Source organism: Mercenaria mercenaria, chromosome 12 (assembly GCF_021730395.1).
Source record: "Mercenaria mercenaria strain notata chromosome 12, MADL_Memer_1, whole genome shotgun sequence".
Lineage (NCBI taxonomy): Eukaryota > Metazoa > Mollusca > Bivalvia > Venerida > Veneridae > Mercenaria > Mercenaria mercenaria.
Genome location: NC_069372.1, coordinates 68944294 through 68968972, shown reverse-complemented (window position 1 = coordinate 68968972; position 24679 = coordinate 68944294). Strand labels below are relative to the sequence as shown.

Here is a 24679-nt window from a genome sequence, read left to right as displayed (position 1 = left end):
TAATGAAACTTTGTCAGAATGTTTATCTTGAAGATCTTTAGACTAAGTTTCAATCTGGATCAGGTGGGGTCAAAAACTAAGTCACCAGGTCAAATCAAAAGGAAAGCTTGTTAACACTCTAGAGGCCAAATTTTTGCCTGTATTTTCATGAAACTTGGTCAGAATGTTAACCTTGATAATCTTAAGGTCAAGTTCAAGTCTGGGTCAGGTTAGGTCAAAAACTAGGTCAAAGGAAAAGCTAGTAAACACTATAAGCCACATTTATGAACCTATCTTAATGAAACTTGTTTAATCTTGATGATCTTTAGATCAATAGGTCAGGTGAGTGATACAGGGCCTTCATGGCCTCTTGTTTCTCAATAATGTAAGGCTAAGCATGATCAAAATTTTTACTTTTATTATTATATTATTATTATTATACCAGATTTATATAGCGCCCTTTCATGATAAACATGTTCAAAGGTGCTTTACATATAGCAAACGCAGCCACACAGGGCGAAATTCCTCTACTAGTACAGACACAGAGCGATCTGACCAGAGGGACAGAGTGAGATAAAGCCCCCAGAACAGATAAAAAGACCACACAGAGATACAGGCCTGTCTGGCTAACTTAGCCTAGCTCTTTGCGAATAGACAGTCTGGTTCTTTAACTTGCCTGGTGTCCATTTGAGTGATAGATTTTAAATGTTGTGGTTGCTTATGAAATCTTTTTTCCTAACATTCCATAAGGTATTTTATTGCTTGCTTGAACTCTGGCAAAATGTGTTTCAAATTTATTTTAGTACAATTTTTAAGAACTTGTAATATTATACGAGGTTTTGTTATAAAATACCTCTGATGTTGTCATCTGAATGCATGTACATCTACTGTTATACCACTTACTAAATTTTGAATCTGGCCATTTTAAATTATGGGCCTTTAAAATCATGTTATCCGCAATATTACTCTGAAGCTACTGAACAGATTTCAATGAAACTTGGTATATTGGTTCAGTATCAAGCCTAGTTATATTCATTCACCCTTCTATGGCTCAGAGTAGAACAGGCATTTGGAGTTAAACGATATCTGTCTTTTACCACAATACAAATTTCTTCTTGACTGTGAGCTATCCCCGCTTAGGTCAGTAGGTAGAGCATTGGTCTATGGATCGCGGGGTCGTGAGTTCGATCCTCAGGCGGGGCGTAACTTTGTTCTCCTCGACTATTTGATAAACAACATTGTGTCAGAAAACATAAGTCCTCCACCTCTGATTCATGTGGGGAAGTTGGTAGTTATTTGTGGAGAACAGGTTTGTACTAGTACAGAATCCCGGAACACTGGTTAGGTTAACTGCCCGCCGTTACATGACTGAAATACTGTTAAAAATGGCGTAAAACCCAGAACAAGCAAGCAAGTGAGCTATCCAATTCTCTCCGGTGTTGGTGTCTATATGAAAATCAGCGTCCTTGTTTGCTTCCATTATTCCACACTTTGGTTAAAGTTTTGATGCATTTTCACTTTGTCTCCGTATCAATTTGATTTAAACTTGAAAAGGTGTCTTATATTGACACAGATATAACATGACTCAAGGTTCATGACTGGCTCAAATATTTCATGAATTATGCCCACTTTTTTCTTTGAATTTTATGTCGAAGTTTTGATGCAATTTTTTAAATCTCAGTAATTTTGTGTCAACATGTAGTGGGGGGAGACATATTACACTTGAAACCCTTTATAACGCTATTTGATATACCACGGTATTTGGTATAACGCGATACGGTCTTGGCTCCCAAATTTTCCAAAAAAACCCCAAAAAACCCCGAGTTTGCGGATGTTATTTTTATTTGACCATAACCAGCGTTAAAACTGCAGGTACATGACAATGTGTGCTTTAACACCTTTGGCATGACAACTATGACAAAAAATCAAAAACCATCTGCTAGCTTACTTGTTTGCCTAACGCCTTTGTTAAATTTTGAACACATGTAGACATGTGACAATTAGGCAATCAACACCGTGTCAAAATTAAGTTGTTTGCATTTTTAACAGGCGTATAACATTGGTCAACTATCAAGCCATTTAAGTTTGCATCAATTAAGGTTACGATGTAGGCTTTAAGAAACAAAAATCAAACAACGCCAAATCATAGAAAGAAAGATTTGTTTGACATGAACATTGAACAGCATGTAAAACATGTATATTACTTTACGGAACAAGTTTCAGTATACTGATATAAACATTGAATTCCAGAAAGTGACTGCCTATAGGGGCCCCATTTCTGGACAGTCGAATGCATTTAAAAACACACCATTTTCAGAGAACTGTTACACATGTTCGTTTTGATGCATTTGCAATAGCGTGCGAGTGGTGAAATTTCACACAATAAGGTGGAACACAGTTTTCAGCAATTGTTTATCTTTATTTCTTTACAAATGGCATTCATTTTCAAAGGGAAACAACTTTTTCTCGATGATTACTTAAAATAATTGGAAAAAGTTTTCTCCCTTTGAAAATGAATGCCATTTGTACTTAAAATAATCGGAAAAAGTTGTCTCCCTTTGAAAATGAATAACATTTGTAAAGAAATAAAGATAAACAATTGCTGAAAACTGTGTTCCACCTTGTTATGCGAAATTTCACCACTCGAACGCTATTGCAAATGCATCAAAACGAACATGTGTAACTGTTCTTTGACAATGGTGAATTTTTAAAGGCGTTTAACTGTCTGGAAGTGGAGCCCCTTTAGGCAGTCCTTTTCCGGAATTCAATGTTTATATCAGTATACTGACACTTGTTTTGTAAAGTTATATACATGTTTTACATGCTGTTCAATTTTCATGTCAAACAACTCTTTCTTTCTATGATTTGGTGTTGTTTGAGTTTTGTTTCTCAAGGCCTATTTCTCATCCTTAAGCAGACGATATGAAAATTTGAGTGAATAAAAAAATCAAACAACATGTCCAGTTTTGTAATAAAATGCAGCTGTTTTTCGTAATCATCCCATTCTCATTTTTTATTATCGTGGATCTAGATTATTTTACTATTTTCTATCTTATTTTTAAATATCCATTTTGTAAAACTGTTCGCGTTTTTTCTCCTTCGTAACTCTATAATTTTATTTATTTTCCACGTGTTTAAAAAACCCGCGCTATTGTAATTTACACGACCGCGCGCTTCTCACAAAGCGTTATATGTTTACTTCCGGGATTCAGAATTTCAACTTTCTTTTAGAATTGCAACGAAATGGGAAGATGACACAGCGTTATAATTTTTTAAATGTCTTTTCCAGTAGCATATAAGGTAAATCAATGTCCCGTTTATACGCTTAGAATTTGTTATTTAAAAGGAAGCAGCGTTCAAAATACGTCTAATACATTACGGGGGGGGGGTATTGCGCAATCAGCATATACGGCCAACCTGCGTTATAAATTTAACCCCGCTAGATACGCGGGTCTCGAACCTCTGACACCGACAACAGCGTTATAAGGGGTCCCTGTGTAATTTGGCTGTCCATTCCGTCTGTCTGCATGTCACAAAGTTTGCCCAAGCAATTCCTCCAACACCACTTGATGGTTTTACACCAAACTTCATAAGATTGGTCATTGCTAAATCTAGTTGTACATATTGTCAGCATTTTTCTGGTTTGATGATTTTCAGCAGAGCTAGGGCCCTTGACTTACCAAAATTTATGATGTTTTGGCCACTTCGCTTATATTATTTGGCAGATTTCCACCAAACCTTACAGGAGTGATTACTACCAAGTCTCATTGTGTATGTATTCAGCACTTTCCGGTTCGATGGTTTTCAGCAAAGTTATGCACCTTGACTCATCAAATTGAATGATGATTTGGCCACACTTATTGGGCAGATTTCTAGGGCTGTAACGAGTATCCGAGTACTCGGATATCCATGAGTTTGACCAGAAGTTCGAGTACGGATATTCATCATTGTCAGGATCGTTGGATCGCGATCTTTTTCATTAATACATGCAATTTGTAAAATTCTATCAATAAAACTATATTAAAGCCACATTAAACGTCTTCAATGAATTTTCTTGCACATCTAAAACGATTACAAGTTTTTAGATTCTAAACTGGATGTAAATAAATGTCTTAGGTAGAGTTAGCATCGGTCCTATTTTCGAACTAATGTTAATATGGAATATGTCAAAACAGTGAATAAACATTTTTATGCCCCCGAAGGGAGGCATATAGTTTTTGAACCGTCTGTCCGTGTGTCCGTCTGTCGGTCTGTCAGTCTGTCCGCAATTTTCGTGTCCGGTCCATATCTTTGTCATCGATGGATGGATTTTCAAATAACTTGGCATGAATGTGTACCACAGTAAGACGACGTGTCGCGCGCAAGACCCAGGTCCGTAGCTCAAAGGTCAAGGTCACACTGAGACATTAAAGGATAGTGCATTGATGGGCGTGTCCGGTCCATATCTTTGTCATCGATGGATGGATTTTCAAATAACTTGGCATGAATGTGTACCACAGTAAGACGACGTGTCGCGCGCAAGACCCAGGTCCGTAGCTCAACGGTCAAGGTCACACTTAGACATTAAAGGATAGTGCATTGATGGGCGTGTCCGGTCCATATCTTTGTCATCGATGGATTGATTTTCAAATGACTTGGCATGAATGTGTACCACAGTAAGACGACGTGTCGCGCGCAAGACCCAGGTCCGTAGCTCAAAGGTCAAGGTCACACTTAGATGTTAAAGGTCATTTTTCATGATAGTGCATTGATGGGTGTGTCCTGTCCATATCTTTGTCATTCATGCATGGATTTTAAAATAACTACGCATGAATGTGTGACACAGTAAGACAACGTGTCGCGTGCAAGACCCAGTTCCATAGGTCAAAGGTCCTTAACTCTAACATCGGCCATAACTATATATTCATTCAAAGTGCCATCGGGGGCATGTGTCATCCTATGGAGACAGCTCTTGTTCATTTAAGTAATTAAATTCAATAAAAATTTAGATACGAAATTTCTGTCCAAATAAAATTTTCTTAGGCCTCACCAAATTAAAAAGTTGTTCATCGGATTTGCCGCTCGTATATTTTCAGAAACACAAAAAAAATATTTTTTTTTGTTTTTGGCTTGCGCTCGCCCCATTGAAGAAAATCAATCCAAAATTTTTTGGTGCGCTACTTTTTACGGACGTAAAAGTGTATAAATGCTTATACTTCCAGTCCCAGATTGTTCTCAAATGGATTTTAATCAAAATAAATACATACTACGCACACATCGTCTATAATAAATCATAATACTTATATTTAGTTGCATTAAAGTTATTTCCCCTTTATGCAGTTACGCCATTTTCTTCAAATGTTTACCAAATTACATACTACAAAAAATCGATTTATTTCATTGAAACTGGATGAAGAAAAACATACTAATTTGTTTGATAACATCAATCCACATTATTTTGGTAAGGGTAAATACTTATTGATACATGTCACTTATCTGTTTTCTGTTTTTTTCCTGTCCAAATGATCAGCATTTGCATACGAAAGTTGGTGGGGTAAGGAATTTACATTACGAGTTGTTTTCAACTTTTCAGGACAGTTTTGATTTTCAAATTTTCCAATCATTTAGTAGACTAATGTTAATGCACGTTAATCTCCATTTCAGACTTTAATTGAGACTTTGTTTCAACAAATTTAATATGTGATGAAAGTTTAAAGTTAGAAAAAAAAGCTGTACATAAGACATCATACTCGACTTTTCTAAATCAGAGCTTTGCCAGTAAAAGGGGCATAATAGTCAGAAGCTATTAAAGTACAGAGCTATTGGTCATTATATAAAACTTAATTGAAAATATTCTATGTTAAAAAGGGGCATAACTCTGTCTAGATTCAGACTTAAGAGTATTGTTTCTCCTGGTGTAGACTTTGACAGTAAATAACTGTTCTTAGTTTCAAATCAGAAGCTTTAATAGATCTAGCAACACTCACATAGATATTTGATGTATCAAAAACTTTGTAAAGTCAGCTAAGAATGCAGTAAATATTCGATTCGATATTTGATTTCAGTGTACTGTATGACAATGTTATTACCTTTTTTCACGAGTTCGCGTTGTTGTGCGTCTGCGGGTTAGATTTTCTCAATCCCTGGGGACTTACTTTTTAATTTAAAAGGGCTATACATTCTATTTTAAGGTTTTTATTAGTCAGTCGAGAGCCAAATGAAGACAAATATATTTCTTCGCTCTTCGCTCGCTCCTGATTTTCTCAAAAACCAAAAAAAATATTTAAATTATTTTTTCGCTCGCCGCCTCAAATTTTTCAGAAAAAAATCCGATGAACAACTTATCAATTTGGTGTGGCCTTATCAGAAAATGCAAAACTGTTACTAAATATTGTGATTATTAATGACCGGCATCATATCGTTCATCTGCAAGAATGGCCGAACATTACAGAAGTTCACCCGAGAAACCTGACTTTAATTAATGAGCAAAACATTAAACATAGGTCAAAACTATTAAACTGAGCACTATGAGAACTGCAAAGCTTTGATTCTGTACAAAAATAACAGGCTTGCATTTTTGTATCATTATAAGTTGTTGGTGATCTGTGGCTCGATCTGTGAATCGTCAGCCCTGACTCGCAGATCGGATCGATTCGCCACTTGTCTGACGATCCACAGCCCTACAGATTTCTACCTTTAAGGAGTGATCAGTGCCAGGCCTAGTTATACATATGATCACTGTATATTGGTTCAGTGATTTTCAGCAGAGTAATAGCTCCTGATTTGTGTGATTTTTACCTTGTCCTGGCAACTGCTCCAATACAACCAGGAGGAATTACACCAAACTAAAAGTCCTCATTGCAGCCTAGTTTTGCATATCATGGACATGTTCACAAAGTAAAACAAGGATAAATGGCCAGCAGGGAATGACACATTCCAAAAACGATTCCTCCCCAAAGTGTAGCACGTGGATGTGCACATGACCAACACACACATGCACATACAAAGCAAACGCATGATGACAAAACAAAGAAATACAGGAACACAATGGGGCACTGCCTTGGAATGGTCAGTGGCAAAAACACTACTGGGGAGCATATAAACTAGTTTATGGTGCATCTGACCTCACACTTAGCCCCACCATGTTGCAAAGTCATGGGACAGTGTAGGTAAAAGTAACTCTGCCATGTGAATCTCTAACACATGCAATGGTAACAGAAGACATGACATTATTGTAAAATGCAAAAATTCTCATGTAAATTTGTATAAAGCAATCCTTAACACAAAGTTTGTCCATGCCACTTCCCAAACACCAGTGGATGGATTTACACCAAACTTCACAACAGCAATCATTGCCAAGCTAAGTTGTGAAAATTTTCAGCATTTTCTGGTTTGTTGATTTTCAGCAGAGTTATTGCCCTTGATTTGTCAGATTTTATGATGTTTTAGCCATTTCTCTTTTATGTTAGGGCAGATTTCCACCAAACCTTACAGAAGTGATCAGTGCCAACCAAGTCTTATTATGCATGCTATTGGCATGTTCTGGTTCAGTGATTTTTATGAAAATCTGCACAACTAGTTGTTTTGTTACGTTTAAGGGCCTCAGAACAGGCTAGTTTGATCATAATGATTAAAAAAATAGGCAAGAAACGAGCCCGTTCAAATATCAAAACATGCACATTTACCTTCAATAATTTTGACAATTCAAAATCTGTGACACTGAAATGCTGTGACGTAGACATAGAACTGATGCATGCACATAATCCATAGAGTTCAAAATACCATAGAGACCCACTTACCTAATGAAAAAGCAAGCGAATGTGCGATAATTTTAGCAAATATCCACCATTTTGTAAGTTTGCAAACATTTCGCTGACTTGAAGTAAATGTGCAACCACTTCACGTCCTGCCCCTTTATCTTAAAACAAACATACTGTTAAGAATAACTTTTTTAAACTTTTTTTTTCCACATCATCTGACATAAGGGCCATAACTCTGGAACCAATATTTCATGAATTATCCCCCCTTTTCACTTAGATTTTCAGGTTAAAATTTTGATGCACTTTCACTCTATCTCTGTTATTACCGAATGGATTTGATTCAAACTTAAAATAGTTGTTCAACATCATCACCCACATCATATGACACAAGGTGCATAACTCTGGCACCATTTTTTCATTAATTATTCCCCCTTTTTACTTAAAATTTTAGGTTAAAGTTTTGGTGTACTTTCACTCTACCTCTGTTATTACTGAATGGATTTGATTCAAACTTAAAATAGTTGTTCAGCATCATCACTACATCATATGACACAAGTTGCATAACTCTGGCACAATTTTTCATGAATTATTCCCCTGTTTTCTTAGAATTTCAGGTTAAAGTTTTATGCACTTTCACTCTATCTCTCTTATTACGAATGGATCTGATTCAAACTTAAACAATTGTTCAACATCATTACCCTTATCATATGACACAAGGTGCATAACTCAGGGACCAATTTTTATGCCCCCGAAGGGAGGCATATAGTTTTTGAACCGTCTGTCTGTCTGTCGGTCTGTCAGTCTGTCGGTCTGTCGGTCTGTCCGCAATTTTCGTGTCCGGTCCATATCTTTGTCATCGATGGATGGATTTTCAAATAACTTGGCATGAATGTGTACCACAGTAAGACGACGTGCAGTGCGCAAGACCCAGGTCCGTAGCTCAAAGGTCAAGGTCACACTTAGACGTTAAAGGATAGTGCATTGATGGGCGTGTCCGGTCCATATCTTTGTCATCGATGGATGGATTTTCAAATAACTATGCATGAATTTGTACTACAGTAAGACGACGTGTCACACGCAAGACCCAGGTCCGTAGCTCAAAGGTCAAGGTCACACTTAGACGTTAAAGGATAGTGCATTGATGGGCGTGTCCGGTCCATATCTTTGTCATCGATGGATGGATTTTCAAATAACTTGGCACGAATGTGTACCACAGTAAGACGACGTGCAGTGCGCAAGACCCAGGTCCGTAGCTCAAAGGTCAAGGTCACACTTAGACGTTAAAGGATAGTGCATTGATGGGCGTGTCCGGTCCATATCTTTGTCATCGATGGATGGATTTTCAAATAACTTGGCATGAATGTGTACCACAATAAGACGACGTGTCACACGCAAGACCCAGGTCCGTAGCTCAAAGGTCAAGGTCACACTTAGACGTTAAAGATCATTTTTCATGATAGTGCATTGATGGGCATGTCCGACCATATCTTTGTCATTCATGCATGGATTTTAAAATAACTATGCATGAATGTGTGACACAGTAAGATGATGTGTCGCACGCAAGACCCAGCTCCGTAGGTCAAAGGTCCTAAACTCTAACATCGGCCATAACTATTCATTCAAAGTGCCATCGGGGGCATGTGTCATCCTACGGAGACAGCTCTTGTTCATGAATTATTTCCCCTTTTTACTTAGAATTTTAGGTTAAAATTTTGATGCACTTTCACTCTGTCTCTGTTAATTATTACTGAATGGATTTGATTCAAACTTAAAATAGTTGTTCAACATCATCACCCACACCACATGATGCAAGGTGCATAACTCTGGCACTAATTTTTCATTAATTATTCCCCCTTTTTACTTAGAATTTTAGGTTAAAGTTTTGATGCACTTTCACTCTGTCTCTGTTATTACTGAATGGATTTGATTCAAATTTAAAATAGTTGTTCAACATCATCACCCACACTATATGACACAAGCTGCATAACTCTGGCACCAATATTTAATGAATTATGCCCCTTTTTGCTTAGGATATACTTATATAGTGTTTTGATACATTTTATCTTTACCTCTTATTACTTTAAGTTGATATTTTTGACATAGACTCGGGCTATTGTGCAATATCTTCGTCCACAATTGGAGTCATTAAACACTACAGTGACAGCTCTAGTTTCCTCAGATGTACCCATTTTTACTATCCAGCATCGAAATAGTCACGCACGCTGTCTTTTGTGACAGCTCTTGTTTCATGTTTGTAAGACATGCAACAGATAACATTTTATAAGTGTCTAATAGTTGAATAAATGGTAAACATACTGGTGACATTGTGCATGAATCTAGTATCTTGTTGTGTAACAGTTACTGCTGACCTTTGTTTCCTGTCGTTGAAATGATAAACTTTATCATGAAACTAAATATCCATTAGCAAAAACATTGTAAATAATAGTGTCTGAATTATAAGGTCAATTGGCAGGCAATTTTTAGCTCGACTATTTGAAGAATAAGTAGAGCTATCCTACTCACCATGGCGTCGGCGTCGGCGTCGGCGTCAGCGTTGGCGTCACACTTTGGTTAAGTTTTTCGTACCAGTCCACTTTTTGACAAAGTCTTTTGAGATAAAGCTTCGAAACTTTCAACACTTGTTTACCATCACCTTGGCCAGTTATAGGCAAGAGCACATAACTCTATCAAGGATTTTGGCTGAATTATGGCCCCTTTTGACTTAGAAATCATGGTTAAGTTTTTTGTACCAGTTCATATTTTTGCAAAGTCTTTTGAGATAAAGCTTTGAAACTTTCAACACTTGTTTAGCATCACCGTGTCTAGTTATAGGCAAGAGTACATAACTCCATCAAGGATTTTGGCTGAATTATGGCCCCTTTTGACTTTGAAATCTTGGTTAAGTTTTTTGTACCAGTTCATATTTTGACAAAATCTTTTGAGATAAAGCTTTGAAACTTTCAACACTTGTTTACCATCACCATGTCCAGTTATAGGCAAGAGCACAAAACTCCGTCAAGGATTTTGGCTGAATTATGGCCCTTTTTGACTTAGAAATCTTGGTTAAGTTTTACGTACCAGTTCATATTTTTGCAAAGTCTTTTGAGATAAAGCTTTGAAACTTTCAACACTTGTTTACCATCACCATGACTAGTTATAGGCAAATGAACATAACTCCATCAAGGATTTTGGCTGAATTATGGCCCCTTTCTACTTAGAAATCTTGGTTAAGTTTTTCGTACCAGTTCATATTTTGTGTAAAGTGTTTGACATATGGCTTTTAAACTTTTATCACTTATTCAGTATAATAGTCTATATCTGTAGGAAAGAGTACATAACTCTATCATCTATTTTGGCTGAAATAAGGCCCTTTTTGGACTTGGAAATCTGTTCTGTTTTCATACAAGTCCATGTTTTGTCAAAACTATTTGACATATATCTTTTAAACTTTGAACACTTGTTTATCATTATGATTTCCATCTGTAGGCAAGAGTACATAACTCTGACAACTATTTTGGTTGAATTATGGCCCTTTTTGGACTTTGATATTGGTTCACACATTGCCGTTTAGTGCAAGACTTATCGAAATCCACAAATACTGGAACATTATCTAATCTATTTTTTTCTTTTGTCTGAATATCTATGTTAATATTTTGACCCCATTCTTCAATCAATTCTTTGAATAGTCGAGCGCGCTGTCATCAAACAGCTCTTGTTAGTCAACTTCTCAATAAATAAGGGGAGCTAATTAGGGCTGTAGCAAGTACTTGTGTATGGGATATACTCCAAACCTGAAAACTCTGTAACCTCTGAGGTCGTTGAAGCATTACCATTTTGATGACGTATTTCATATTGAATTCAATAAAGGAGTTGAATAAAATGAGCCGCGCATTTTATCAATGTTATTAAACGAGTTTGATAAATTCAATGTGGAAAGTCACAAATGTAATTTTCTTTTTATTACATGTTAGCTTTCCCTGCTGAAACATCAAAAATTCTACTTTCTTTAACTGTTATGTAGAGGATATTTACATGAGTTCCTTTTTATATTGAATTTATTAAACGAGTTGAATAAAATAATAAAATGCGAGGCTTTACTGAGCATTTTATCAATTTTATTCAACGAGTTTAATAAATTCAATGTGGAAAGTCACAAATGTAATATTCTTTTTATCACATTTTAACCTTTCCTGTCGGAACATCAAAAATTCTACTTTCTTTTACTATATAAACAAGTCAATTTGACCGACGTTTCCTACACTATAACTTGATGACGTCGATAAGAGTCCCGTGTATGGATGCTTTACACCTGGCATGCTAAAGAACCAGCAAAGATTCTAGAATAGGAGCATTTTCTGTATCTTACACTATCCTCCTACTAACATTAACAACAGTCTTCTGAAGGAGTCGGCCATATGAGTTGGTGGTGATGACTTTAAATAAGCCTATATACAAATATCACACACTTGTTCACTGTGATGATCTGGTGTGTAGTGCACAGATTTCATAACTCTATTTATAATCTTTTAAGTTATGCCTGTTTTAAGCTCCACTATTTGGAGAATAGGGGTGCTATTTTACTCGCCCTGGCATTGGCGTTGACATGAGCTTTCTTGGTGGAAGTTTTTTGGCAAACTTTGTTTTTCTTTGTTACTATTGCTTATATCTTACTGTATCTTCACATTAACATTGTGCAGCATGCAATCAAAGTATGTGCAGGGACTGGGCCCATTATACCCAAGGTCAAGGTCACCAATGTGTTATACTTAGATTATTTTTAAGGTTAAAGATTTTCGGCAACCTTTGTTTTTATGCCCCCGAAGGGAGGCATATAGTTTTTGAACCGTCTGTCGGTCTGTCGGTCTGTCAGTCTGTCGGTCTGTCTGCAATTTTCGTGTCCGGTCCATATCTTTGTCATCAATGGATGGATTTTCAAATAACTTGGCATGAATGTGTACCACAGTAAGACGACGTGCAGTGCGCAAGACCCAGGTCCGTAGCTCAAAGGTCAAGGTCACACTTAGACGTTAAAGGATAGTGCATTGATGGGCGTGTCCGGTCCATATCTTTGTCATTGATGGATGGATTTTCAAATAACTTGGCATGAATGTGTACCGCAGTAAGACGACGTGCAGTGCGCAAGACCCAGGTCCGTAGCTCAAAGGTCAAGGTCACACTTAGACGTTAAAGGATAGTGCATTGATGTGCGTGTCAGGTCCATATCTTTGTCATCGATGGATGGATTTTCAAATAACTTGGCATGAATGTGTACCACAGTAAGATGACGTGCAGTGCGCAAGACCCAGGTCCATAGCTCAAAGGTCAAGATCACACTTAGATGTTAAAGGATAGTGCATTGATGGGCATGTCCGGTCCATATCTTTGTCATCGGTGGATGGATTTTCAAATAACGTGGCATGAATGTGTACCACAGTAAGACGACGTGTCACGCGCAAGACCCAGGTCCGTAGCTCAAAGGTCAAGGTCACACTTAGACGTTAAAGATCATTTTTCATGATAGTGCATTGATGGGCATGTCCGGTCCATATCTTTGTCATTCATGCATGGATTTTAAAATAACTATGCATGAATGTGTGACACAGTAAGACGATGTGTCACGCGCAAGACCCAACTCCGTAGGTCAAAGGTCCTAAACTCTAACATCGACTATTCATTCAAAGTGCCATCGGGTGCATGTGTCATCCTACGGAGACAGCTCTTGTTCTGTCATATCTTTGTTACTATTGCTTATATCTTACTGTAAATGTAAGTTCACATAAACATTGTCCAGCATACAAACACAATATTTGCAGGAGCTGGGCCCATTCTACATAAGGTCAAGGTCACCAAGGTGTTATATTTAGGTTATTTTTAAGGTTCAAGTTTTTCGGCAACCTTTGTTTATCTGTCATATCTTTGTTACTATTGCTTATATATTACTGTAAGCACATAAACATTGTCCAGCATACAAACAAAGTATGTGCAGGGGTTGATCCCATTATAAAGTTTTTTGGGCAATCTTCGCTTTCTGGATATAACTTTAACCCTTCTGAGTAGTAGGGTCTTTTTATATCTTGGTGACTATCTTCTTTTTACAGTAGAGGTCTCATATTGAGACATAAATTCATTTTACTGTCAAATTGGCGAGTAGTGAAGCGTGCTGTCTTACAGACAGCTCTTGTTTCAGTTTTTGTATGTAAGCTGGTATCTTAGTAAATACTGAAACTTGCCATGATGATGTAACAAGCACTGCACATGTACTATTACTGTTTATATGAGCCGTGCCATGAGAAAACCAACATAGTGGGTTTGCGACCAGCATGGATCCAGACCAGCCTGCGCATCCGCGCAGTCTGGTCAGGCTCCATGCTGTTCGCTTTTAAAGCCTATTGGAATTGGAGAAACTGTTAGCGAACAGCATGGAGCCTGACCAGACTGCGCGGATGTGCAGGCTGGTCTGGATCCATGCTGGTCGCAAACCCACAATGTTGGTTTTCTCATGGCGCGGCTCATATGTGGTTTCGTAATTATAGCCTTCTTTGTAGTTTTGCATTTATTCATTATCTTGTGTTAATGACATGGCCTTTGAATAGTTAAGTGTTGCTGTTTGCCAAAGGCTCTTGTTCAAGTCGCCATTTAAACACTGAAATTGATATTACTTCTGGTTTGTCCATTTTGAATGGTATAAATAAATTTACAAAGGGATCTGGTTAAAAAACTTTTTGAAACATTACAGCTTCACATTTGCAAATTCTTTGGAAAGATATTTTGTAAATTACCTCTGAATTACTGAACATTTGGATAAAGTATTACTATATGGTTTTATTGACAATTTCTGCCAGTATCATGATAATGAGAAGATCATACCAGTGAATGTAACTTTATCTTTTTAGCTCATCTGATTTTTTGAAAAAAAATGATGAGTTATTGTCATCACTTGAGCGGTTGTCGGCGTCGGCGTCGGCGTTGCCTGGTTAAGTTTTATGTTTAGGTCACCTTTTCTCCTAAACTATCAAAGCTATTGCTTTGAAACTTGGAATACTTGTTCACCATCATAAGCTGACCCTGTATAGCAAGAAACATAACTCCATCTTGCTTTTTGCAAGATTTATGGCCCCTTTTGTACTTAGAAAATATCAGATTTCTTGGTTAAGTTTTATGTTTAGGTCAACTTTTCTCCTAAACTATCAAAGCTATTGCTTTGAAACTTGGAATACTTGTTCACCATCATAAACAGACCCTGTACATCAAGAAACATAACTCCATCTTGCTTTTTGCAAGATTTATTGCCCCTTTTGGACTTAGAAAATCAGTTTTCTTGGTTAAGTTTTATGTTTAGGTCAGCTTTTATCCTAAACTATCAAAGCTATTGCTTTAAAACTTGCAACACTTGTTCACCATCATAAGTTGACCCTGTACAGCAAGAAACATAACTCCATCCTGCTTTTTGCAAGATTTATGGCCCCTTTTGGACTTAGAAAATATCAGATTTCTTGGTTAAGTTTTATGTTTAGGTCAACTTTTTCTCTTAAACTATCAAAGCTATTGCTTTGAAACTTGCAACACTTGTTGACCATCATAAGCTGACCCAGTACAGCAAGCAACATAACTCCATCCTGCTTTTTGCAATAATTATTGCCCTTTTTGGACTTAGAAAATAATTTTCTTGGTTGAGTATTATGTTTAAGTCAACTTTTCTCATAAACTATCAAAGCTATTGCTTTAAAACTTGCAACAGTTTTTCACCATCATAAGTGGACACTGAACATCAAGAAACATAACTCTAACCTGCTTTTGCAAGAATGATGGCCCTTTTTAGACTTAGAAAATCATGGGTAGGACAATATTTCTATTACACAAAAAAAATCAGATGAGCGTCAGCACCCGCAAGGCGATGCTCTTGTTTGTTTATACAATGCTTAAAATAGATATAATAAAGTGCTACTGTCATTCGAATATAACATAACCTGATAAAAATAGATATTTGTGTTTAACAAATTTGTTGAATTTTGGGCTTATTTACTGACATATCATTGTCTTACTCCTCGTTTAAATGGGTCAACTGTGTTGTTGTACTTATAAAATAGACTGGCCCGGTTTATAGGCTGGTCAGGGCTACGGATTATGTGATATGTATTGTATTGTAAATGTCATTATTTTTTAGCATGGATCCCCTTCAGTTTGGAACCATCCATGTTTACAAACACGTTTGTTTATTTTATGAGGAGTAGATGGTAAATGATAAAATTGTATGTATTGATCTACTCATCTGACATATTATCTTAAGTGATTAGTAGACCGATTTTGTTATCTCCCTTCTGCAAACCAATGTGATCAAAGACATGCAGATTATGACCTCTACTTGTTATACTTGAGAGCTAAGGAGGGGTGGGGTTGTCTTAAAAGTATAATTTGATTTGTAAACTTTTTTCTCTCTACTTTTGATATAGGTAAGGAAAGGTGAGAGGGAAGTTTTAAGATTAATAAGTTGAGAGAAAAGTTTTATGATGGGTAAGGTGAGAGGAAAGTTGTAAGATTGGTAAGATGAGAGGAAAGTTATAAGATTGGTAAGATGAGAGGAAAGTTATAAGATTGGTAAGGTGAGAGGAAAGTTATAAGATGGGTAAGGTTAGAAGAAAGTTTTATGAAAGGTAAGATGACAGGGAAGTTTTAAAATAGGTATTAGGTGAGAGGAAAGTTTTATGATGGAAAGTTTTAGGATAAGTAAGTTTTAAAATAGGTAAGGTGAGAGAAAAAATTTAGGATAAGTAAGTTTTAAAATAAGTAAGGTGAGAGGAAAGTTATTAATAGTTCATGCATGCATGTTCAGTTGTTTAATGAAATACAGTTGTAGAATATATATGAACATTACACTGTTTCATACTGTTGGACTATCTTACTATTGCAAGAACTGTGCCACATTTTGCACAAAATGATATAAGTTATGAATAGTTAGGATTCTTATAAACAAAAACACATAATTATATAAGTTAATCCATACAATACTAAAATGTAAAAGAAATGTGGAAATCTCACAGAACTATCTGACTCTTTTGTGAGACATCATGAAATACTGTCAGTTTTTTTTTTTAAACTACCCCCCTAGGTGGTTAGAAAAAGATGTAACTTACTCTGGCTTCAGTTTATTGGTCAATTCAGAGTTATTCCCCATGAGTAGATATACTTTTGAATAATGATTGATATTTTACTGCATATCAATTAGCATAAACCTATGCCACTGTGCAGTATGACCTACTTGTGTCATCATGCGTCTCCTAAAAAAAATTTATACTCATTCAAAATCTTATTAAATTATAAATGATATATTTTGTAAAACAAAACATACACATTTTTTTTATGGTATTCCTTATAAGAACTTTCTTAACAACCCTTAGGGATGCTGAGCTAGTCAGAACATAAGAAATTATACTGGTGTCAGTTTATACAAATGTTGACCCAGATAATTTTTAAACAACCCTTTTCAATACTGTCTTTAGTACATATCAGATATCTTATCATATTTTAATGTGTGCTCGACTCATACAGCGGTAGTTATTTTACATACTGTTAATTCAAATAGGGCAATATAAAGGCAACTTTTGATTGTATTAAGTGATAGGATTACACAAAGGTAAAACTTAACTTTGTGTTTTTAATGGTTTAATAAATATTGGTATTTTGAAAACATAGTTATGATATACATGCATGCAGTATAAAGGTGGTTAATCTGATAGTGAAGTTAGGTACTTTGGTAGTGAAGTTAGGTACTTTGGCTTCAGGATTTTGATCATTTACACTGTCTTATTTATGTTCACTGGGGGTTGTTTTCTGTCCTAGTTGCTCAACCCAAGATATAGGAACTATTTTAGCACAGGTATAACTGAAGTGGATAAAAATACATTGTCAAAGGAAGGATATGAATATAGATCAGTTGTATGATATTTATGAAAGGTTTGCATTTAAATTCTAAATTTAGCTGTTGCAAGTTCATAAAATTATCATACCCCCACTTTGACCTGTCCAAAGTGGTTTGAGAATTAATAATTCCACAGCTACATGCATTTGGTTCAGGTTGTTGAAATATGACCCTATATCTACCAAATGGTAATTTTATTGCAATCGAAGGAAATACTGAGCTTTTTATATAACTAAACAATACCTGCTTGTGGTATATCATCTGATTAACAATGCAAATTAAGGCATCAGTTGTTTAATGAATAAAACATACCGTATTTTCCCGTATTAAGGCCCCCCCCTCTAATTAACGCCCCCCCATCCGTTTTGGAGGGAAAAAAAGTCAACAAGAACAAAAAAAAAATCACCTACCTCATTTTTATAAGTCAACATAATAAGTAATTTACAGTATGTATCCAATGTATTAAGAAATAAACACACTTTTAAACAGTCCATCTCTTTGGAAAATGTAACGCCCCCGGGGGCGTATATTCGGGAAAATACGGTACATTTTCAATAGCTTTAACTCTGTGTAGTGAAACTTTTCTTTCTTGGAATAAAACTGTAAAAGAAAAAAGAAAAAGAGAATAATGTCATCAATTCTTGAACCCTTAATAAAACAGATATTCAGGACAGTTGTGAGTCATTTACTGATATTAATATTTGATAAAATACAAGTTGTGTGTGTGGCAGTATAATATGATAGATCTTTTCTATTTGTAGAAAATTATGAATTGATCTTTTATAAGATTTATATCAAAGTTTATTCCTTGTGGTACAATTTTCCCCAAGTCTCTTATTACATCTGATTTGCACATCTTGGTTTAACTCTTATGAAAAAAATCTGAATATTTTTACATTGTTATCTGAATAATTGCTGAACTTTTTCTGAATTTGTCTGAAATTTTCTTCCTTGCTCATTTCTTAATACTTGTTTAAATTATCACAATTCAGAAAATTTCAGACAGATTTAGACAATTTTTCTGAAATGTTCAGACATAAATCAGAAATTTTCAGGAATCAGTTCAATCCCATTTGTTCAGCCATTCAGAAAATCTCTGACATCAATTAGTATTAAAACAAAGTAAGACTGATAGTGGGGTTATGACCATTTTATCATTTATCAAAGTCACATGTACAGATAGTATCATGTTATTCAGTTTCATAAGAATATTTTTATTAACCTGAATACTTTAAGATGTACTCCATGTGTTGTGGTCCTTGACTTAAAAAAAGACACAAGAACCCAGGGCTTTTTCTAGAGTTTTGGGGAAAAAGGCCCCTGGTCAAACTGGGAATTCTTAACATGGGTAAATTAGGAAAATGTATCTATAAATCAAGTGAGTTTTTAACAGTTACCGTACGTTCTCGCATATAAGGCGCACTCGCCTATAAAAGACGCATCCAGATATTGGACATGCAATCTGGGGTCTTTTCCACTAACCCTCTTATAAGATGCAGTCATGTTTTGATATCAACAATGTCAAATATTTGTAGAAATGCATTATTTTTCAAACATTCTGTGTTTTGGAAAAAATAAAATGGTAGAAATCGCCGATTTTTGTGTGTAAAAAAATGCAAACTTCAGTCATTATTAAATGTTAAAATATATAATCAGCTTATATACAATTATTTTTTCTGTAATAAACACATTGAAATGAATTAGAAATGGAGAACTTATGTCTACAAAACAGCTGAAATTTTGACGATAATTGCCGATGTTACACAATGAAATAAAATAATTTAAAAGTATTTTTAAAAATATATTTTTGTGTATAAAAAATGCATATGAATAACCAAGATACGGCGAAAATATGTCAAGAAAAGATTGGTGTTTAATTTGATAATTCACCAAGATTATTCAATACTTTGCAGACTTGTTTAATAAAATGTAAATCCTTTTTTGTATGTAATAAGATACATTTTAGCTCCTAGGAAACAGCGAAATTACATCTACAAATCGGCTGAAATTTTGACGATATTTGCCGATGTTACTCAACGAAAAAAAATAAAGTATTTTAAAATGTATTTTTATGTAATAAGTTGAAGTCACTATGATAAAATGCATTTGAATAACCAAGATTCGGCGAAAATACATCTAGAAACGATTGGCGTTATTCACCAAGATTGTTCAGGAGTTTGCAGGCTTGTTTTATAAAAAGTAAAACTAAACAGAATGTTTTATAAATCTTTTTTGTACGTAATAAAATACATTTTAACTAATAGGAAATGGCGAAATTACTTCTACAAATCGGCCGGAATAATATTGCCGATTTTATTGCTGGGCTGTCAAATGATATGACACATGTCTATCAATCTTAGCTAGACATCTGCCAGTCAAATACAGGTATGCCCACTTCGATATATTACCCAGTCATGTTCGAGTTTCGAGTAGCTGGGCATCTCTTCATGCCCCTTCATTGATAATTTCCGTTCGCCATTCTTTAAAGGTGCCGAAGTTTTACATTAATCAGTGTCACTCACAAAGCTGTTAATTTATGGATTTGAAGCATCAGATATTTCATAACGAGTGTGTTTTAACAATTAACACCCTAAACCAGTTCTCTATAATTGGCGCCAATTAACTTTTGATTATTTTTGGTTTGCGGGTGGTGAAAATATTCCTATGTTCAGTTAATGTCCATTACAATTTACAAGTTAATTTAAAGCCAATATATTCTAGTATTTTAAAATGAAAAAAAAAATACATACATAAAATATAATATACTTTTGATAAATTAATATCGTAAAATAAATTAATATTGATTTTTTATAGTGGGCCGAAATATATGGTACCTGCCGTTACAGATTTTATCACTGCAATGCAAATAGCTGCCGATAAACAAAAGTAGCGGTTTGCAGTGACAGAAATAAAGATGTACTGAGCTGTAAATCGAAAATGTTTTAAGATTTTCTTTTAATTTCAGTATAGTATGCGCTTATCAGATGCGTGCCACTCTTTGGACTGGTAATATGACTCCTAAAAATGCATCTTATAAGCGAATATGTACGGTAATTTTGTCAGTTTAAAACTTCACTTTCAAGCATTCAAATGAATTACAAATTTAAAGTATCCCCTTGTGAAATTTTGAAAATTTAGTTTTAGCTCACCTGAGCCAAAGGCTCATTGTGAGCTTTTGTGACCACTCAATGTCTGTCGTGCGTCATGCGTCCTTCAACAATTTCTAAAAAAAATCTTCTTGAAAACCACTGGGCAGAATTACACCAAACTTCACACATGTGACATCATCTTATAGTCCTCTATCAAGATTGTTCAAATTGTGCCCCTGGGGTGAAAAGAGGCCTGCCCTGGGGGTCACAAGTTTTACATAGACTTATATAGTAAAAAACTTTAAAAATCTTCTTATCTAAAACCACATGACCTAGGCCTTTGATATTTTGTATGCAGCATTGTCTTGTGGTCCTCTACTAAAATTGTTCAAATTACGCCCCTGGGGTGAAAAGAGGCCCTGCCCCGGAGGGTCTCATGTTTTACATAGTCTTATATAGGGAAAAAAACTTTAAAAATGTTCTTGCCTGCAAGAAACTGCAAGGCCTAGGCTTTTGATATTTAGTATGTTGCCTTTCCTTGTGTTTCTCTACCAAAATTGTTCAAATTATGTCCCTAGGGTGAAAAGAGGTCCTGCCCTGGGGGTACCAAATTTAACATAGACTTGTATAGGAAAAGAATTGAAGATCTTCTTGTCGGAAAGTTCAAGGCCTAGGCATTTGATATTTGGTATGTAACATTGCCTGGTGGATCTCTAACAAGTTTGTTCAAAGTATGCCCCTGGGGTGAAAAGAGGCCCCGCCCTGGGGGTCACTTGTTATAATTATGAATTATATAGGACAAAATACTTCAAAAATGATCAGATGATATTTCTCAGACTGTTTAATTATAATTACCTGATGACCCAAGCGATAAGGGATCACTTGACTGTGACCTTGACCTACTGACCTACTTTCTTGTTTTTTAAGATACAGCCTTGAAATTCGGATGACATGTACAGTTTTGCACACCGATCATAAAACTGACTTTCATTGACCATGAATATGAGCTTCTGACCTACTTTCTAATATTTTTTAGCGTCAGTTTGCCATTTTAAACATGTGGCTCATGTTACTCAGGTGAGCGATTCAGGGTCATCATGACCCTCTTGTTATTTTATTATTTTTAAAACAAGGTATGCAAGAATGAAAAAGCTTATAATTATGTATACGATATACAAGGAAAAAATATCAGTCATGTGTTTATGAGTTGGATAGCAAACTTCTTTACCGCCCAATGCGCAGGTGACCTGGGGACGGAATGAAGAATGTTTAATGAGTTACATTTTGGGCAGAATCTGAGGGAGAAGTATATGTTAATTTTTACCTAGTTAACTTAATTGATAGAAGGGGCATTTTACATTCGAGTTCAACCACACTTACACACAACCGAAGTCACAATAAGATCTTGGTTCCTTTCGAAAACCGGCTAGATTCCATCATGGGTTCTAGAGTTGTTGCCCTTATTTCTATTTTGGCCCTTTCAGCCATATAGAGGTTTCATTTTTTGATTTGATACAAAGTTGCACAGAATGTTTGTCTTGATGATCTCTAGGCCAAGTCATGTGGGGTCAAAAACTAGGTAATCATTTAAATCAAAGGAAAAGCTTGTTAACACTGAAGAAGCCACATTTATGACCCTATCTTCATGAAACTTGGTCAGAATGTTTATCTTGATAATTCCAAGGCCAAGTTTAACAGGTGAACAATATAGGGTCATCATGACCCTCATGTTTACATTATAGTATCAGAAACCTTTCACTCTTAAACATTTAACTTGTGGCTATGCCAGTAATGGAAATACTGCATCTGGATGTTCACTCTGTGATCTTTACCCTGAAACTGATATCCTCTTTACAGTAAATACTTCATTTACATATCTAGTTGATGCAACATCTGTTAAACAAGACATCATGATTATGCATTTAAAAAATAGTCATTTAGTGTGTTTAACCTGGCACATCTAACCATTAAACGGTAAAACACTTTCCACCAAACAAGTAATTACACTTTAAATAGACACAGTCATGTGAATGAACTTTCACTAATACCGTGTTCAGACTACGTTTTTAACCCTATATTAACTTGGGTTTCTTTTTTAAACTTGTTTGCGTCCACACTATATGTGGTTTAAACCGTGAATTATGTAAAGGTCAAGTGGTTTCTGTAATGTAGCATTAAAACTACCTCGGAGATGGTTTTAATACCATATTAAAAAGTAATACTACATTATTTTACAAGTGTGAACGCAAACGTGAGTTAAAACTGGTTTTGCAATCCAAAATCCACAGGTCTTACCTTTTAGCAGAAGAATACCACGTGTTTCTCTTTTGTATCAAACAATTGATGCTATGGCTGGCAAAAGTAATTGGAGTGTTGATGAAATACAAACATTAAATTGCAATATGGAGTCATGCTGATGCTCAAAATGGACTATAGATGGAATTAACAGAAATTCTTAGATGAACACAGAAGTTTAAATATTGTTTCTGTTAGCCTCCTTCTTTGTTACCTTTTTTGCTTATTGCAAAATATTTGTTAACTTCCAACATTGCATGTATATATTTAAACCACATTTATTTGCCTAGTGTGGATGCAAACTAGATTACAGTGAAACACCGCTCGCTCGAGCATCGGTGACTCGAGCACCCGGGCTCGCTCGAGCAATTCATGTGGTCCTGGCCGATTTCCTTCTATTTTTAGCTCACCTGTCACAAAGTGACAAGGTGAGCTTTTGTGATCGCGTGGCGTCCGTCGTCCGTCGTCCGTCCGTGCGTTAGTCCGTCCGTGCGTGCGTAAACTTTTGCTTGTGACCACTCTAGAGGTCACATTTTTCATGGGATCTTTATGAAAGTTGGTCAGAATGTTCATCTTGATGATATCTAGGTCAAGTTCGAAACTGGGTCATATGCGGTCAAAAACTAGGTCAGTAGGTCTAAAAATAGAAAAACCTTGTGACCTCTCTAGAGGCCATATTTTTCATGAGATCTTAATGAAAATTGGTCAGAGTGTTTACCTTGGTGATATCTAGGTCAAGTTCGAAACTGGGTCACGTGGGGTCAAAAACTAGGTCAGTAGATCTAAAAATAGAAAAACCTTGTGACCTCTCTAGAGGCCATATTTCTCAATGGATCTTCATGAAAATTGGTGAGAATGTTCAACTTGATGATATCTAGGTCAAGTTCGAAAATGGGTCACATGGGATCAAAAACTAGGTCAGTAGATCTAAAAATAGAAAAACCTTGTGACCTCTCTAGAGGCCATATTTCTCAATGGATCTTCATGAAAATTGGTCAGAATGTTCACCTTGATGATATCTAGGTTAAGTTTGAAACTGGGTCACGTGCATTCAAAAACTAGGTCAGTAGGTCTGAAAATAGAAAAACTTTGTGACCTCTCTAGAGGCAATATTTGTCATGGGATCTTTATGAAAATTGGTGAGAATGTTCACCTTGATGATATTTAGGTCTAGATCGAAACTGGGTCACGTGCGGTCAATAACTAGGTCAGTAGATCTAAAAATAGAAAAACCCTGTGACCTCTCTAGAGGCCATATTTTTCAAGAGATCTTCATGAAAATTGATCAGAATGTTCATCTTGATGATATCTAGGTCAGATTCGAAACTGGGTCAGGTGCGGTCAAAAACTAGGTCAGTAGGTCTAAAAATAGAAAAACCTTGTGACGTCTCTAGAGGCCATATTTCTCAATGGATCTTCATGAAAATTGGTGAGAGTGTTCAGCTTGATGATATCTAGGTCAAGTTCGTAACTGGGTCATGTGCGGTCAAAAACTAGGTCAGTAGGTCGAAAAATAGAAAAACCTTGTGACCTCTCTAGAGGCCATATTTTTCATGAGATATTTCATGAAAATTGGTGAGAATGTTCATCTTGATGATATCTAGGTCAAGTTCAAAAGTAGGTCACTTGCCTTCAAAAACTAGGTCATTAGGTCAAATAAT

General features: G+C 35.8%; 1 protein-coding gene across 6 annotated transcripts in view; it reads left to right on the top strand.

The window, feature by feature from the left end:
• The window catches only part of LOC123533706 (uncharacterized), a 363176-nt gene that overhangs the window by 52337 nt on the left and 286160 nt on the right, over nt 1–24679 (top strand). Inside the window, exon 1 of one of the 6 annotated variants that reach the window (XM_045315491.2) lies at nt 17237–17349. The exons of the other annotated variants lie outside the window; for them this stretch is intronic. The gene's annotated coding sequence lies outside the window, so the exon portion shown is untranslated. Of the gene's footprint in view, nt 1–17236; nt 17350–24679 lie in introns of those variants that run through there. 6 annotated transcript variants of the gene reach the window in all.